Source organism: Schistocerca gregaria, chromosome 1, assembly GCF_023897955.1.
Source record: "Schistocerca gregaria isolate iqSchGreg1 chromosome 1, iqSchGreg1.2, whole genome shotgun sequence".
Lineage (NCBI taxonomy): Eukaryota > Metazoa > Arthropoda > Insecta > Orthoptera > Acrididae > Schistocerca > Schistocerca gregaria.
The window spans coordinates 90,988,743-91,003,982 of NC_064920.1; positions in this window are offsets into that span (position 1 = coordinate 90,988,743).

Here is a 15,240-nt window from a genome sequence, read left to right on the forward strand (position 1 = left end):
AGCCGTATTAAACAAAAACAAAGAAGGTAGGCTAGAGAATTATAGGTATTGCCGATAATAGTTTTACAACCTCAGTGACAGCCAGACTCAAATTCAACCAAGGATGTTTTTGTAAACGTCTTCACAGCTTGGAGGCACCTCTCTGCTATTTTGGGCTACAAGAGGACACACATCATCCTTGCTTGTTGCCACATACTATGTACATGTATTACCATCCCTTTGGAACAGCTTCTGAAGCCTGGCCATCCGTTATCAACACATGTTAACTACAGTGGATGATGGACATTTCCACACAGGGTAGGTTATCATAATTGTCGTAGATATTCGCGTCCACGACCGACATATCATTGACAAAAGACTGCACAGTGGAGTTGGTCTCTAAGTAACTATGTATGTTCTGTCTACAATGTATGTATGTGTGTGTGTGTGTGTGTGTGTGTGTGTGTGTGTGTGTGTGTGTGTGTGTGTTTGTCTGTCTGTCAGTCTGTTTGCAAGCAAACAAATATTCTAACATGAGCTGACTGCATGGAGTAATCCAAAACCTAATAAATTCAACTAAAGAAACTGTAAGTGATGATGAGGAATTTCACTGTTAAGTGCAACAAACAGTGCGCTGAGTGTGAGAATAGAAGAAATGGATGTCAGTTTCGAGAATATTTGGTCTCTCGAAGTAAGGTGAGGGTTTGACGAAACTTAGGAGGACCCACGATCAAATGATTTAGAGGAGATGGAGATTACTACTTCAGCACCTCTAAAATCACTAGGGCCCATGGAAACAGAAGGGATAATCAAGTCAATACAGTCCGACAAGTGATAAGAAAATTATACTGAATACAGAAAATAAAAATGAAGTTGTGTTAGATGAAATTCAGTTTTGAACTAACAATGGTAAATCTGCCATAAAGGCAATCTGAATGTGCTGGATAATGGTGGAAATGCTTAGCGAAGAAAAACCATAAACGTTTATCACGTTTCTCCTCCCAGATGAAGCGTTTAATAAAATAACGTAAAACTGTTGAAATTTTCAGTAAAAACTATACAAGCTACATGAAATCATGAGGGAACACTAAGAGTAGGACAGCAACCGAGCGAAGCTTCAATTAAAACCTGTGTAAGGTAGGTATACAGATTCTCTCCCTTACTGTTCAACCTGTAAACCAAAGGAGCAGGGACACTAATAAAAGAAAGGTTCAGGAGTTAGACTAAAATTTAAACTTGGATCAAATCAGTGATGCGATTCGCTGAAAACACTGCTGTCCTCAGTGAATGCGAGGTAGATTTACAAGACATAATGAATGCAGTGAACAGTGTAATGAGCACAGATCACAGAAGATGCATAGAGAGCTACTAAAAAGCAAATACGAAATGTGATTAGCAATAATTTCAAGCTGCTTACCATTAAGCAAGGAAGTGGATCAGTTGTGCTAGCTTGGAAGCAAAATAATACATTCTAGACGCAGCAAGAATGACATAAAAAGCTGACCAGCGCAACGGAAGAAGGTATGAATGGACAAAAGATGCCTACTGCTAGAACATGGGAGCTAGTCTCGTTTCATTAGTATGATAGATTTGTTTCACACACGCTTTTACTGGCATGTGGCATCTCCACGATGTGCATAATAGCCTGCTTTGTGTTATGCTCTTTAAGCTCAGATGTGCATTGGGACAATAGAAATTTCATTGTGAATTATTTGAACGCCGAGAGGATGCGTAGCATGCTAACGCCTTTTACAGTTGGTTAGTTGATTCTGTTCAGATATCTGACAATCTCGTACGTAATTTCTTCTGCTTGTGGGGTGGCGGGTGTAAAAACTTTGTCTATTGTTGCCGTTCTCAACATAGGCTCTCTAACCACAATGTTGGCAACCAGAAAGTGATTCGCAAAAACGTGGTGCCTGTAATTAAAGTTTACTGTGCCCACTCTGATGGAGAAATAAAGTTATTGATCATTGAAGTTCATTACGCTGAGGATCTAGGATGAATGTAAATGGAGAAAAAAATAATTACAAAAAGGGGAAGCAAGAGTACAGCTTAACTCCCTAGAAAATTGAAAAACTGAAATTTAAACGTTTAGAAATATTATAAGAAAACTTATTACCAATTCCCATTACTTAGATCGGTGGCATGTTCACTGCCTCTTAAGCAAAATTGCAAAACTAAACGTCTATAAAATATGTAAATTGCAAGTCTGCAAAATTGATGGCACTAATGCCTTTGAGATTAAATTATTCATGAATTAGGGATTAAATGGACGGCATGATATTGCCTAGAAAATCACTCAAAATTTTTGACTAGTCTCGAAAACCAATGAAACAATTTTGCCTCAAATACATAAACACATAAACATTTAACATCATGAAAATGTTTGGCTCCAGTTTCACGTAATTAGGTGAAAATATTAAACCTGTTAAACTGTCTGTAGATATTTTTACATCCATATGTAGAAAGAAAATGACATGATTATTCTTGTTACATAAACAAATAATGAAATGTTGGCAGTCTTTTCTACACCTGAAGATTTCACGAATCATAACACTTCCACTTTTACATACGTTATTGTAGCCGCTTTGGCTGGCGTTCTGCATTTCGATTCACAAGGATAGAGGGAGGGGGGGGGGGGGGGGGGAGTTGCTATGGTGTGCGTATTTCACGTCCACTCTATACTACAAAAGTGAAAGGGGAGGGGTCACTGTGAGTTGCGTCCAAGTCACTTCACTTTCACGCAGCTACCAGGCTGCCATTATCTGGTTTGTCCTGTAGAACAAACAAAAAGAGTGCCTCAGACTCCGTTCACTTAATAACTAAGGCAGGGTCACAATTAAATGGGGATATATACATTTTACCTCTCACTCGTTACTGAAACAAAGTTAACAGATCGGCTTTCAATTTCAGTCTCATGGTTACACTACTGTAATTAAATCGGTAAACAAATGGCTCAATACGCCGTTAATCACGTACTAAAGAAAAAATTATGCCCAAGGCAAACAATCATGAAACCTTGAAATCTCAATTATTATTTCGGGGCCGGAACACTGAACCAGTGCTCGGTATTGTATTTATTAACAGGCTTACTAATCGTCAACTATTTCACTCTTAGATATGGTATGAGTATACTTAAGTATTAGCTGTCATTCTTAGCTTCTCTGTACGTCTGAGTAAGGTGTGGCAATAGGAGAACATTTCCTGAGTGTCCAAAACATACTATGATTAGTGTTTACTAAATTAACTTATTGGTCATTGGCTGCTGTGTCAGTTCCACATTTCATTGAACTTAAGTTATGCTGAGCTATTAATAATGATTCACGTCTGCAGTTACGTTATTCAATTACGTTGCTAGTATGTGCAGTTATGTAATACTTACTGTTGTAACAATTTAAAGCACAGGATAGCACATTCATTTCATTTCTATAGTGTATTGCCGCTGATCCATTTGCTCATGTGGTAATCCATTTCCACATGATCGGATGCTGAAACCACAGGTAGTCTCTCTCGACTTACCACTAAAGTGCATTAAGTAATCATGTATATGGGGTCATGCTAAATTCCTTAAACGTATAGGGCACAATGAGCTGCTTTGTCTCGTTTCACATATGGGTACCTACGGTCGCATTCACCCCTCAAACTCATAACCTTAATACGTGTAGGCGTGCCTTAGCACAAACTACAAGAAGTTAATGGCCAGCTCCAAGCTCATAAAAACTTCAAGGACGTGTCCTTCACGTCTGAACCGTGATTTATTTTCAAAGAATATTCTTAAGAATTTATTTTATTTACTAGCGATTCATCAAGAACATTAACACATTTAATCACCTTATGTAAGCATGGAAGTTGTTACCAGGGAGTAACTGATGAAATTATAACCAAATTCCTTTTAACAAATGGGAATTTTATTCACCCTAATATTGCCTAAATGTTTTTTTTTCTTAAAAAAAAAAAAGAAGCAGATTTAAAATTATAATCAGAAAGCACCCTCCAAATATCAAAGTTACAATTTATTCAGAGTCAGAAAGAAACTAGTTTTGACTGTATAAGCCTTGCGGCAGAAAACCTTGCAGCTCTCTTTTGACAAGCCTGTAGTTACGACAGCTCACAAAAGCCTCTGAATGACTACACTGGTGCAAATCTACAACACACCAGATAACTTTAAACTAAGAGTTTCAACAATTTAAACAAGCACACAAACTATGCACCCCTGTAGGAGGGATGGAAATTGTACAAAACACTAACAATTAAAATATTAACCTTTCCACCGAAGGTGCAACTTGATTTTAGCTTCTAAGAAAAGTCTTTCGGTGAAATGCTGGCAACTTTATATACTAAAATGATCATTTGATTAAAAGCCCATGAAATGCAATCTTATATGTAATTCCACAAGGTAGGCCAAACAATAGTTAATATGCTCTACAGTACACAGATACCCCCTGTCAAGATCATAGGCAATAATATCAAAGTTTCCAAAGACCAAAACACATTTCAGGCAGTGGGCCATTACACTCCAAGCAATAAATTCGTTAACACACCAAATCCGACAAACATGACAGAGGCAGCTACCAACGTAACATAGGTTGATAGGGAGAGTACCGAACAGCCCGAATCTCAGGATGCTCTAACACGAGCCCACTCCACAAGGCAAAACGGACCACCCAATTTATAAACAACCACCTTAACGCGGGTGGGCAAACGGAGAAGAATGGTGGGACGACCTCAAAGCAAAACAGTTGGTGACCCCACCAACAAACTAAGTAGAATTTGTTGTTGTTGTTGTTGTGGTCTTCAGTCCTGAGACTGGTTTGATGCAGCTCTCCATGCTACCCTGTCCTGTGCAAGCTTCTTTATCTCCCAGTACCTACTGCAACCTACATCCTTCTGAATCTGCTTAGTGTATTCATCTCTTGGTCTCCCTTTACGATTTTTACCCTCCACGCTGCCCTCCAATGCTAAATTTGTGATCCCTTGGTGCCTCAAAATATGTCCTACCAACCAGTCCCTTCCTTTTTTTCATGTTGCACCACAAACTCCTCTTCTCCCAAATTCTATTCAATACCTCCTCATTAGTTATGTGATCTACCCATCTAATCTTCGGCATTCTTCTGTAGCACCACATTTCGAAAGCTTCTATTCTCTTCTTGTCCAAACTAGTTATTGTCCATGTTTCACTTCCATACATCGCTACACTCCATACAAATACTTTCAGAAACGACTTCGTGACCATTAAATCTATACTCGATGTTAACAAATTTCTCTTCTTCAGAAACGCTTTCCTTGCCATTGCCAGTCTACATTTTATATCCTCTCTACTGCGACCATCATCAGTTATTTTACTTCCTTAATAGGAAAACTCCTTTACTACTTTAAGTTTCTCATTTCGTAATCTAATTCCCTCAGCATCACCCGATTTAATTTGACTACATTCCATTGTTCTCGTTTTGCTTTTGTTGATGGTCATCTTATATCCTCCTTTCAAGACACTGTCCATTCCGTTCAACTGCTCTTCCAGGTCCTTTGCTGTCTCTGACAAAATTACAATGTCATCGGCGAACCTCAAAATTTTTACTTCTTCTCCATGAATTTTAATACCTACTCCTAATTTTTCTATCGTTTCCTTTACTGCTTGCTCAATATACAGATTGAATAACATCGGGGAGAGGCTAGAACCCTGTCTCACGCCTTTCCGAACCACTGCTTCCCTTTCATGCCCCTCGACTCTTATAAGTGCCATCTGGTTTCTGTACAAATTGTAAATATCCTTTCGCTCTCTGTAATTTACCCCTGCCACCTTCAGAATTTGAAAGAGAGTATTCCAGTGAACATTGTCAGAAGCTTTCTCCAAGTCTACAAATGCTAGAAACGTAGGTTTCCCTTTCCTTAATCTTTCTTCTAAGATAAGTCGTAAGGTCAGTATTGCCTCACGTGTTCCAACATTTCTACGGAACCCAAACTGATCCTCCCCGAAGTCCGCATCAACCAGTTTTTCCATTCGTCTGTAAAGAATTCGCTTTAGTATTTTGTAGCTGTGACTTATTAAACTGATAGTTCGGTAATTTTCACACCTATCAGCATCTGCTTTCTTTGGGATTGGAATTATTATATTCTTCTTGAAGTCAGAGGGTATTTCGCCTGTCTCATACATCTTGCTCACCAGCTAGTAGAGTTTTGTCGTGACTGGCTCTCCCAAGGCCGTCAGTAGTTCTAATGGAATGTTGTCTACTCCAGGGGCCTTGTTTCGACTCTGGCCTTTCAGTGCTCTGTAAAACTCTTCACTCAGTATCGTATCTCCCATTTTATCTTCATCTACATCCTCTCCCCTTTCAATAATATTGTCCTCAAGTACATCGCCCTAGTATAAACCCTCTAAATACTCCTTCCACCTTTCTGCTTTCCCTTCTTTGCTTAGAACGAGATTGCCATCTGAGCTCTTGATATTCATACAATTGGTTCTCTTCTCTCCAAAGGTCTCTTTAATTTTCCTGTAGGCACTATCTATCTTACCCCTAGTGAGATAAGCTTCTATTTCCTTACATTTGTTCTCTAGCCATCCCTGCTTAGCCATTTTGCACTTCCTGTCGATCTCATTTTTGAGACGTTTGAATTCATTTTTGCCTGCTTCATTTACTGCATTTTTATATTTTCTCTATTCATCAATTAAATTCAATATTTCTTCTGTTATCCAAGAATTTCTACTAGCCTTCGTCTTTTTACCTACTTTTTCCTCTGTTGCCTTCACTACTTCATCACTCAGAGCTACCCATTCTTCTTCTACTGTGTTTCTTTCCCCCATTTCTGTCAATTGTTCCCTTATGCTCTATGGTACTTTCAGCTTATCCAGATTCCATGTGCTTAAATTCCCACCTTTTTGCATTTTCTTCAGTTTTAATCTACAGTTCATAACCAATAGATTGCGGTCAGAGTCCACATCTGCCCCTGGAAATGTCCCACAATTTAAAAGCTGATTCCTAAATCTCTGTCTTACCATTATATAATCTATCTAATACCTCTTAGTATCTCCAGGATTCTTCCATGTATACAGCCTTCTTTTATGATTCTTGAACCAAGTGTTAGCTATGATTAAGTTATACTCTGTGCAAAATTCTACCAGAAGGCTACCTCTTTCATTTCTTAGCCCCAATCCATATTCACCCACTATGTTTCTTTCTCTCCCTTTTCCTACTGACGAATTCCAGTCACCCGTGACTACTAAATTTTCGTCTGCCTTCACTACATGAATAATTTATTTTATCTCATCATACATTTCATCAATTTCTTCATCATCTGCAGAGCTACTTGGCATATAAACTTGTACTACTGTAGTAGGCATGGGCTTTGTGTCTATCTTGGCCACAATAATGCGTCACTATGCTGTTTGTAGTAGCTTACCCGCACTCCTATTATTTATTCACTATTGAACCTACTCTCGCATTACCCTATTTGATTTTATATTTATAACCCTGTATGCACATGACCAAAAGTCTTGTTCCTCCTGCCACCGAACTTCACTAATTCCCACTATGTCTAATTTAACCTATCCATTTCCCTTTTTAAATTTTCTAACCTACCTGCCCGATTAAGAGATCTGAAATTGCACGCTCCGGTCCGTAGAACGCCAGTTTTCTTTCTCCCATTTAACAAGAGTAAACTAAACAACATATCACCAATCACTTAACTTTGCGAATTCTCGAGAAGCGAGTGGTTCTACGCGCTCCAGTCTGGAACAGCATGACTACTACAGTCGCAGGTTCGAATCCTGCTTCGGGCATGGAAATGTGTGATGTCGTTTGGTTAGCTAGGTTTAAGTAGTTCTAAGTTCTAGGGGACTGGTTACCTCAGATGTTAGATCCCATAGTGCTCAGAGGCATTTGAAACATTTATCTCGAGAAGACTTTGCGCAGTACCCGCAAATCGCTCTCATGAGCTGTCCGCTACCAGCCGCTTCAACGGACGCAGGAAGGCACGCCGATCTCCTGTCTCACGGCGTCGCAGCTCGCTCCGGCCAGACTGATGTCGTAGGTTGACTCCTACTTCTTTCGTGTCGACCATGAAGTCACTACCCCTCGATATACGCCGGGCCCACTGGACTCACGTGGCGGCCTTACAAGCGCAAACGCTCAAGACGGACAAGTCGTCTTGTGTCTCAGTATGCGACCGACCAACCGTTCGATCCAACGGTCAATGACCATTGCCTGAGCAGACTCGAGTAGACTGGCGGCCTAACGCGCAGATTCAGATGGAGGAACTAAGCTCCGACCGGACGACCTCTCGCTGAGTTCTCCTACTGGCGGAGTGCCAAGACTCTCATTTGCTGGCTTTAAAGGTGGATCCGAACGACAGACAGACACTAATTTCCTAATAAATGCGGACCGGAGACAGGGTAGCAAGCTGGAGACGAGAGAATGACCCAGACTGACCAACTGGCGAGCTCATAGCGCCCCTTAAATGCACGTGAACAGGCAACCTTTCCCCTATCCTACGAGATGGAGACCCCAAAGCTGAGATTGCCACAGCGGTGCCACCGCCAGAAACCGAGGGCAACTGCTTCACAATTCGCGCTGCGGCGTGCTCCTCAAAACATTAATTTTTACCATGGCTCAACGTCTCAACCACAAACACTGTTCAGTTTCATCAATGTTGCCCTTCCTTGCTTTACGAGGTGAGTTCATCATTACAACTTACCTGCATATATTCCAAAACACTAATCAAATATATATATATATATATATATATATATATATATATATATATATATATATATTGTTTTCTTGTCACTATTATGTTTTTCATATCCAATAGTTTCTTCATTAACCGGTGGATAGAATGGTTACAGAACTAATGGATTGTTACTGGCAATATTTGTAAAATACGTTATGGGAAGAAGAAATCGAAATCTTGGGAATAGGAAAGATGAAAAGGGGGGAAGAGGATGTCACACTGCTATGACCGTTTAGCTGCCACACTGAGGTTACAGAACAACATCCTCCATACAAAATTCATTGGCTTTTTACTGGCTTCATAGACATATCTGAAAATATTAGTATTGGAAAGAAGTGGTCGAAATTTTGATGGATAGGAAAGATGAAGAATGAGTGAGACCTGAAATGGGGAAAGGTGATGTACCTGGGCTGGGACTGCACAGCTGCCACACTGCGCAGAGGATACAGAACAACCTCCTACCTACATAATTCATTCACTACATATGAATTTCTTTAGGTTGATCCCGTTTCTGAGACCTAATATTTTTTTACTCTTAGGGTACTCCCGCCTATACGCATTTGCATGCGGTTTTCCTATGATCCTGAAATGTCCTTGGCATACGAACATTAATTTTTTGGTTCTGCTTCTGCTGTGTTCAACCGACCATTACTGAGATCAATATATTTGTCCTCATACCTTCTATTATTCAGAACACGTATAGGCAGCTCCCAAGTCTCACAATTAGTGTGTTTGTCAATAAATGATACCGTAATTGTTGGCGAGACCAATTTTAACTGGCTTCGTTCAAAGTCAACAACATCCTGATACTCTGACAAGAAATTAGAACCTCCATACTGAGACTGTTTACTATTAAGCATTTATAATCAATTACATTACAATTAATATTAAAGGGCAGCAAACCTTCTTGCTTTACCGTTTTAGACACCTTGCCTGTAACACCAATAATTCTCAGTCCTGATAACCCCCCACTGTAAGCTTATCTTTACTAGATAATACATCAAAGAAGGACTGAGACGACGTACTCGCCTCACTGCCACACTCTAAGTGACAACGTATATTGATACCTAATATATTTATTCGTATTATAGGGTGGCTTATTCTAGGTTCTACAGGTGGTTCCTCAAATTCATCAAACAATTCCATTTTGATTTGTCTCCAGCTAAAGTATTCGACATCTCTCTTCGTTATATTCATATCAAGGTTGTGTAGGGGTTTTCTGAACCACATTTTCAGCTGCCTTTTCCAGTCGGGCTACTAATTTCAAGTCAAAATACCGCACGACTTCATTACACTTAGTTTGCTGAACGTGACCCAAATTATGGTGGTCGGAGCGACTCTGTCCCTGCGAATCAGGCATAACACTAGTTACAGCTAAACCGTTTTCATTATTATCGACCTTTTCCTTATCAAGTGACAAATGGTCATAGCCACCGGGTTAATCGACCCACAACAGGCTATCCTCTACATTTTCACTTACCTCCTGCCCTAAACCTATCAGCACAGAATCAACATCCTGCACAGGCACTTTAGGTAAGAGCACATCATTCTTATCGTAGATATAAGCATGAATTTCTTCTGTTTCTTCATCGCACAATTCAGTACTATGCAGCTCTTCCCTAACGCTACTTTGCTGCGCCTTGTCTTGCTTTTCCCATTTAGAAATCGTCTCTAACACGGTATCAACTGAATACTGTGAGTGATTTAACATTTCTGCTGTGTCATTGAGGCTACCGACTTCCCCAAGAAAGTAGTTAAATCTAATTATAAGAAACGATACAGAAAACCTTCGCTTATTAAAGGAATTGAAATATCTTGTAACCAAAAAAGGGAATTGTATCTAACAACAAGGAAGAGTAATGATCCAGAAACAGCCAAATATTATAAAAACTACTGCGCTACATTAAGAAAGGTTATTAAAAAGTCCAGAAGCATTTGCATCATGTCTGAGATTAATACTTCTGATAACAAAATCAAAACAATTTGGAATATTATTACAAGGGAGACAGGACAACTACTTCTCCTTCTTAAATTAGGAAGATAATAAACTCTCTCAAGAATAAAAGCTCACATCGAATTGATGGCATTTACAGCAGGATAATAAAAGCTTGTTCCCAAGAAATAAGTGGGATTCTCAGCCACATATGTAATAGCTATCATAGCAGGGCATTTTCTCAGACACACTAAAGTATGTCATTGTTAAACTACCGAATAAAAAAGGAGATACGACCGATGTCAACAACTACCTCCCAAACTCTTGTGACTGCCTTGTCCAAAATCCTTGAAAAAGTAATGTATTGTAGAGAAGCTTCAAACCATTGTAAAACTAAAGTTTAAAAAAAAAGTCAGTTAGGTTTCCAGAAGTGTTTCTCAAAGGAAAATGCTATATATACTTTCACTAATGAAATATTAAATGCTCTGAGTAAGCGGAAGTCACTCGTTGAGATTTTTTGTGATCTATCAAAGGCTTTTGATTGTGTAAATCATGAAATACTTCTAGATAAGCTCAAGTACTGTGGTATGAATCGGACAGTGCTCAAATGGTTTAAATCATACCTAACTGGAAGAGTGCAGAATGTTGATATAAACAGTTCACATAATATGCAAAAAAACTGGTGACTCCTCAAACTGGGGAACAATCAAGAATGGGGTGCTGCAAGGTTCGGTCTTTGGTCCTGTGGTGTTCTTAATATATATTAATGACTTGCCATTCTATATTCACGAAGATTCAAAGCTGTTACTTTTTGCCGATGATACAATTATAGCTGTCACACCCGGCAGACAAGATATAATTGGTGAAATTGTAAACGATGTTTTTCAGAAAATCATTCAGTGGTTCTCTGCAAATGGGCTCTCACTAAACTTTGACAAAACACAGTATATACGGTTCCACACAGTATAGGAATAACCCCATTAATAAATATAGACTTCGATCATAAATCGGTAGTTAATGTAGAATATTCAAAATGTCTAGGTGTATGCATTGATGATGGGTTGAACTGGGAAAAACACAAAGAGGATTTGCCGAAACGTTTGAGTTCAGCTACTTATGCTATTAGGCTCATAGCAAATTTTGGCGATGTACATCAGAGTAAATTAGCTTACCACGCCTATCTTCATTCTCTGCTTTCGTATGGCATCATATTCTGGAGTAACTCATCATTGAGTAAAAGAGTGTACATTGCACAAAAGCGTGTAATCATAATAAATGCTAGAGCTTATGCAAGATCATCCTGCAGACACTTATTAAAGAGCTAGAAATCTCACTGTAGCCTCACAATATAAATATTCACTTATGAAATTTGTTATTAAGAATCCGAACGAATTCAAAATTAATAGCAGTGTACATGACAACAACTCTGGGAGAAAGGATGATCTACACTACTCAAGGTTAAAACTAACTTTGGCGCGGAAGGCGGTAAATTATGCTGCCACAAAAGTCTTTGGTCACGTACCTAATTGCACAAAAGTGTGACAGAGAGCCGTATAGCATTTAAAAGGAAATTAAAAGAATTTCTTAATGCCAACTCCTTCTACTCTTTAGATGAATTTTTGGCTATAGTAAGTGGGTAATTTCACAACCCCCACAAAAAAATTTAAAATATTGAGTGTCATGTAATATTTTGTGTAATGTAATATCTTGTATAGACACCTTTTATTAACCTGACACGTTCCACATCATTACGTAGTGTCGTAATCATGATTTAAGTAATAAGTACTGTCTAATCTAATCTAATCATCCGATTGTTCGGTTTGAGTATTTTGACCTGTCTTACCAATTGCTATAATTACTGGCTTAGAAAAAGTAACCGGCTTGTGAGCGCCAGTGTCCTCATAGAAGGGAACTACATTTCCTGCCTCTGCCAACCATTGTTTCCCTTATTACTATTACTGTTAACTGCAACAGCATTGCTTTCAACATTGTTGTTTACCAGCACGTTTTCGTTACGAAGAAAAAGATACTATCATCAGGTGGCCATTGTTAGTTATGGTTATTATTTCTCCGTTTCCTACCTTCCTTAGGATGGCGAACACCTAATGATCGGATGTTTACATAGCCATTCTGCTTATTCTTAAAATTACTGTTATGGCTGTTACTGTTTCTATTATCACGTACCTGCTCCTCATTGGCAGCAACACGCTCTATTCAATGAAACGGAAAAGATTGTCTCTAGGGGCGGATATGATTCTCGTTTGCCAGTACCATAGCAATTTAGCTTCAAGACCTAGTAATATGATTTCAGGTTTCAGCTTTTCCGTCAAATGTGACAAACGTGAAATCCAAGATCAGGCAAACTCTTTGATACATTCCCTGTCTGCATTGAAGCGTTTCCCACTCCGAAATTCTCTCAACACGTCAATTTGCTTATGGCTAGACCAGTACTCAGTAATGAAATCTGTCTTAAATTCCGCTAATGTGCTACACCTCAACACGTCATCAGCTGACCAGCACTTGGCATCACCTGTCATGTGACTTCTAATAAATGAAATTTTCTCGCGTGCAGCCCAAACTGATGGAAATACATCTTCAAAATCGTTCCAGAAATCTAGTGGATGGATGTTTTGTCTGGATCGAATCGTATGAACTGCCTTCTCCCGATAAAAGCGGCGTTTGCAGCCACAACGTGTTTTACACTACCATTACATGAAGATAGAGAAGCTACTTTACTCTCAATTTTAGCAATGTTACTGCTTATAGTTTCTACTTTCATTTCAACATTACCTACTCTTTGCACCACACGGCTAGTATCGGCCTAATTGCTTCTATCTCTGCTTGACCTATGTTCACTTTTGCATTAACATCTTTGAATCTATCTAAGCACTGTTCAGATTCCGCCTCTATCTTTTCTGTTAACTTTTGTTCCAGTTTCGCATGTTGCTCTTGTAAGACTTCGCGAATCTCGGCAGCTTCCGACTTTACCGTTTTGTGCAACTCAGGTAACTGCTGAGCAATCTTTTCCTCAACGTCAGCACGGTTGGAATCAATCTTATAATTTAAACTGTCCAGATCTACTTTGAGCTTAGCTTTTAAATCCTCTGTCAACTTACTGCAGCCAGCCTTGAAGGTATGGTCTACTACCTGAAACCGTTTAGTTCGGCTGGCCACAATCCTGTTATTTACCTCAGTTATATCAGATTTTAACTCAGCTGTCATTTTAGCATTACTGGCTGCAATATTACATTTAAATCAATTGCCCCAGTATCTTTGGGTCACTCATAAGCTGGTTTCTTATCACACTCAGGTGACGTAAAGCTAGACCCATTACCAGAATCATCAAAACTAAATGAAACGTCTGATTGACGTGCTGCATCCAGCTCCTCCTTTTTAAGCATTACCACCTCTGATGACTGATTCATTTTTAAATCATAAGAGAAACTATCATTCAGTAAATTAACAATCTATGATTTATGCTTTGCTACAGGGGTTTCTATTATCATTGCCTCTTTTCACATTATAGTCAGGAGACAATGGTTCGGATTTCACTTTAACATCACTATTTTCAAGCCGATTTACATTTGAACTGTTGTCTGGATTTGTACTTTCTTCGTCAGACACTGGTTCTAATTTAACTTTAACCTCAGGTTCTTTTGGCGGTTGCTTCGCCTACAGTCTTTTAGCAAAGGTTATTTGAACCGCTGTTCACTTAACTTAGCTCCTTCTGCATGACGAATGGCGATGCCGGCGAGAAGTACTGATGCTGAGCTTCGCGTTCAACTGCGCACGGCACGGCGACAGCTGCTGTGTGTGTTTGGGTGGCCCGCAACAGCAGGCACGGTTACGGCTGCACAAGGACGACTGCAGTAGGGCGGGACTGGCCTCTTGCGATGCCGGCAGCACAGCTAGATTCGGCGCCAGCTTCGCCAGTCCAGATGTGTTGTAATTCAAGGCGTCGTTAATCCAATTGCATCGTCAATGTGCACACGTAACACTGTTTATCATTGTTATATTGTTCAGTTGCGTGTTGCATTTCACTTCCGACTACAAACAAATAAAATCGCTTTCACTCAGTTTAAGAGTGTTTTTCCCGGCCAATGCACCATATGTGGGCGGAGCGTTGAGAAATTTGTCCATTGTTCCGGTCTCAACACAGGCTATCTAACTACAATTTTGGCAAAAAGAAAGCTATTAGCAAAAACGTGATGCCTGTAATTAAAGTTCACTGTTCCCAATCTGAAGCAGAAATGAAGTTAATGACCATTGAAGTTCATTACGCTGAGGATTCAGGATGATGTCTGGGATTCATAGAAAATGCAGTTTACTATAACAATTTTTTCTATTTTCTGAAAACGATAAAGCGTAAAATTTCAGACAAATGTATACCCAAGCAATGCTACTATCAGTTATTGTACTATCACAACTGTTCAGAGTTTAATGCACGGATCCTATTATCCCTAGATAACGAAACGGTTCAATAATCGTTATAAATGTAAATGTTCAAAATGAATGCTCCCCAGAATTTTATGCTAATAGTCATCAAATGCCACGGTAGTAATGGTAGAAGGTCTGTTACCTGACGACTTGTAAAACTAAGACAT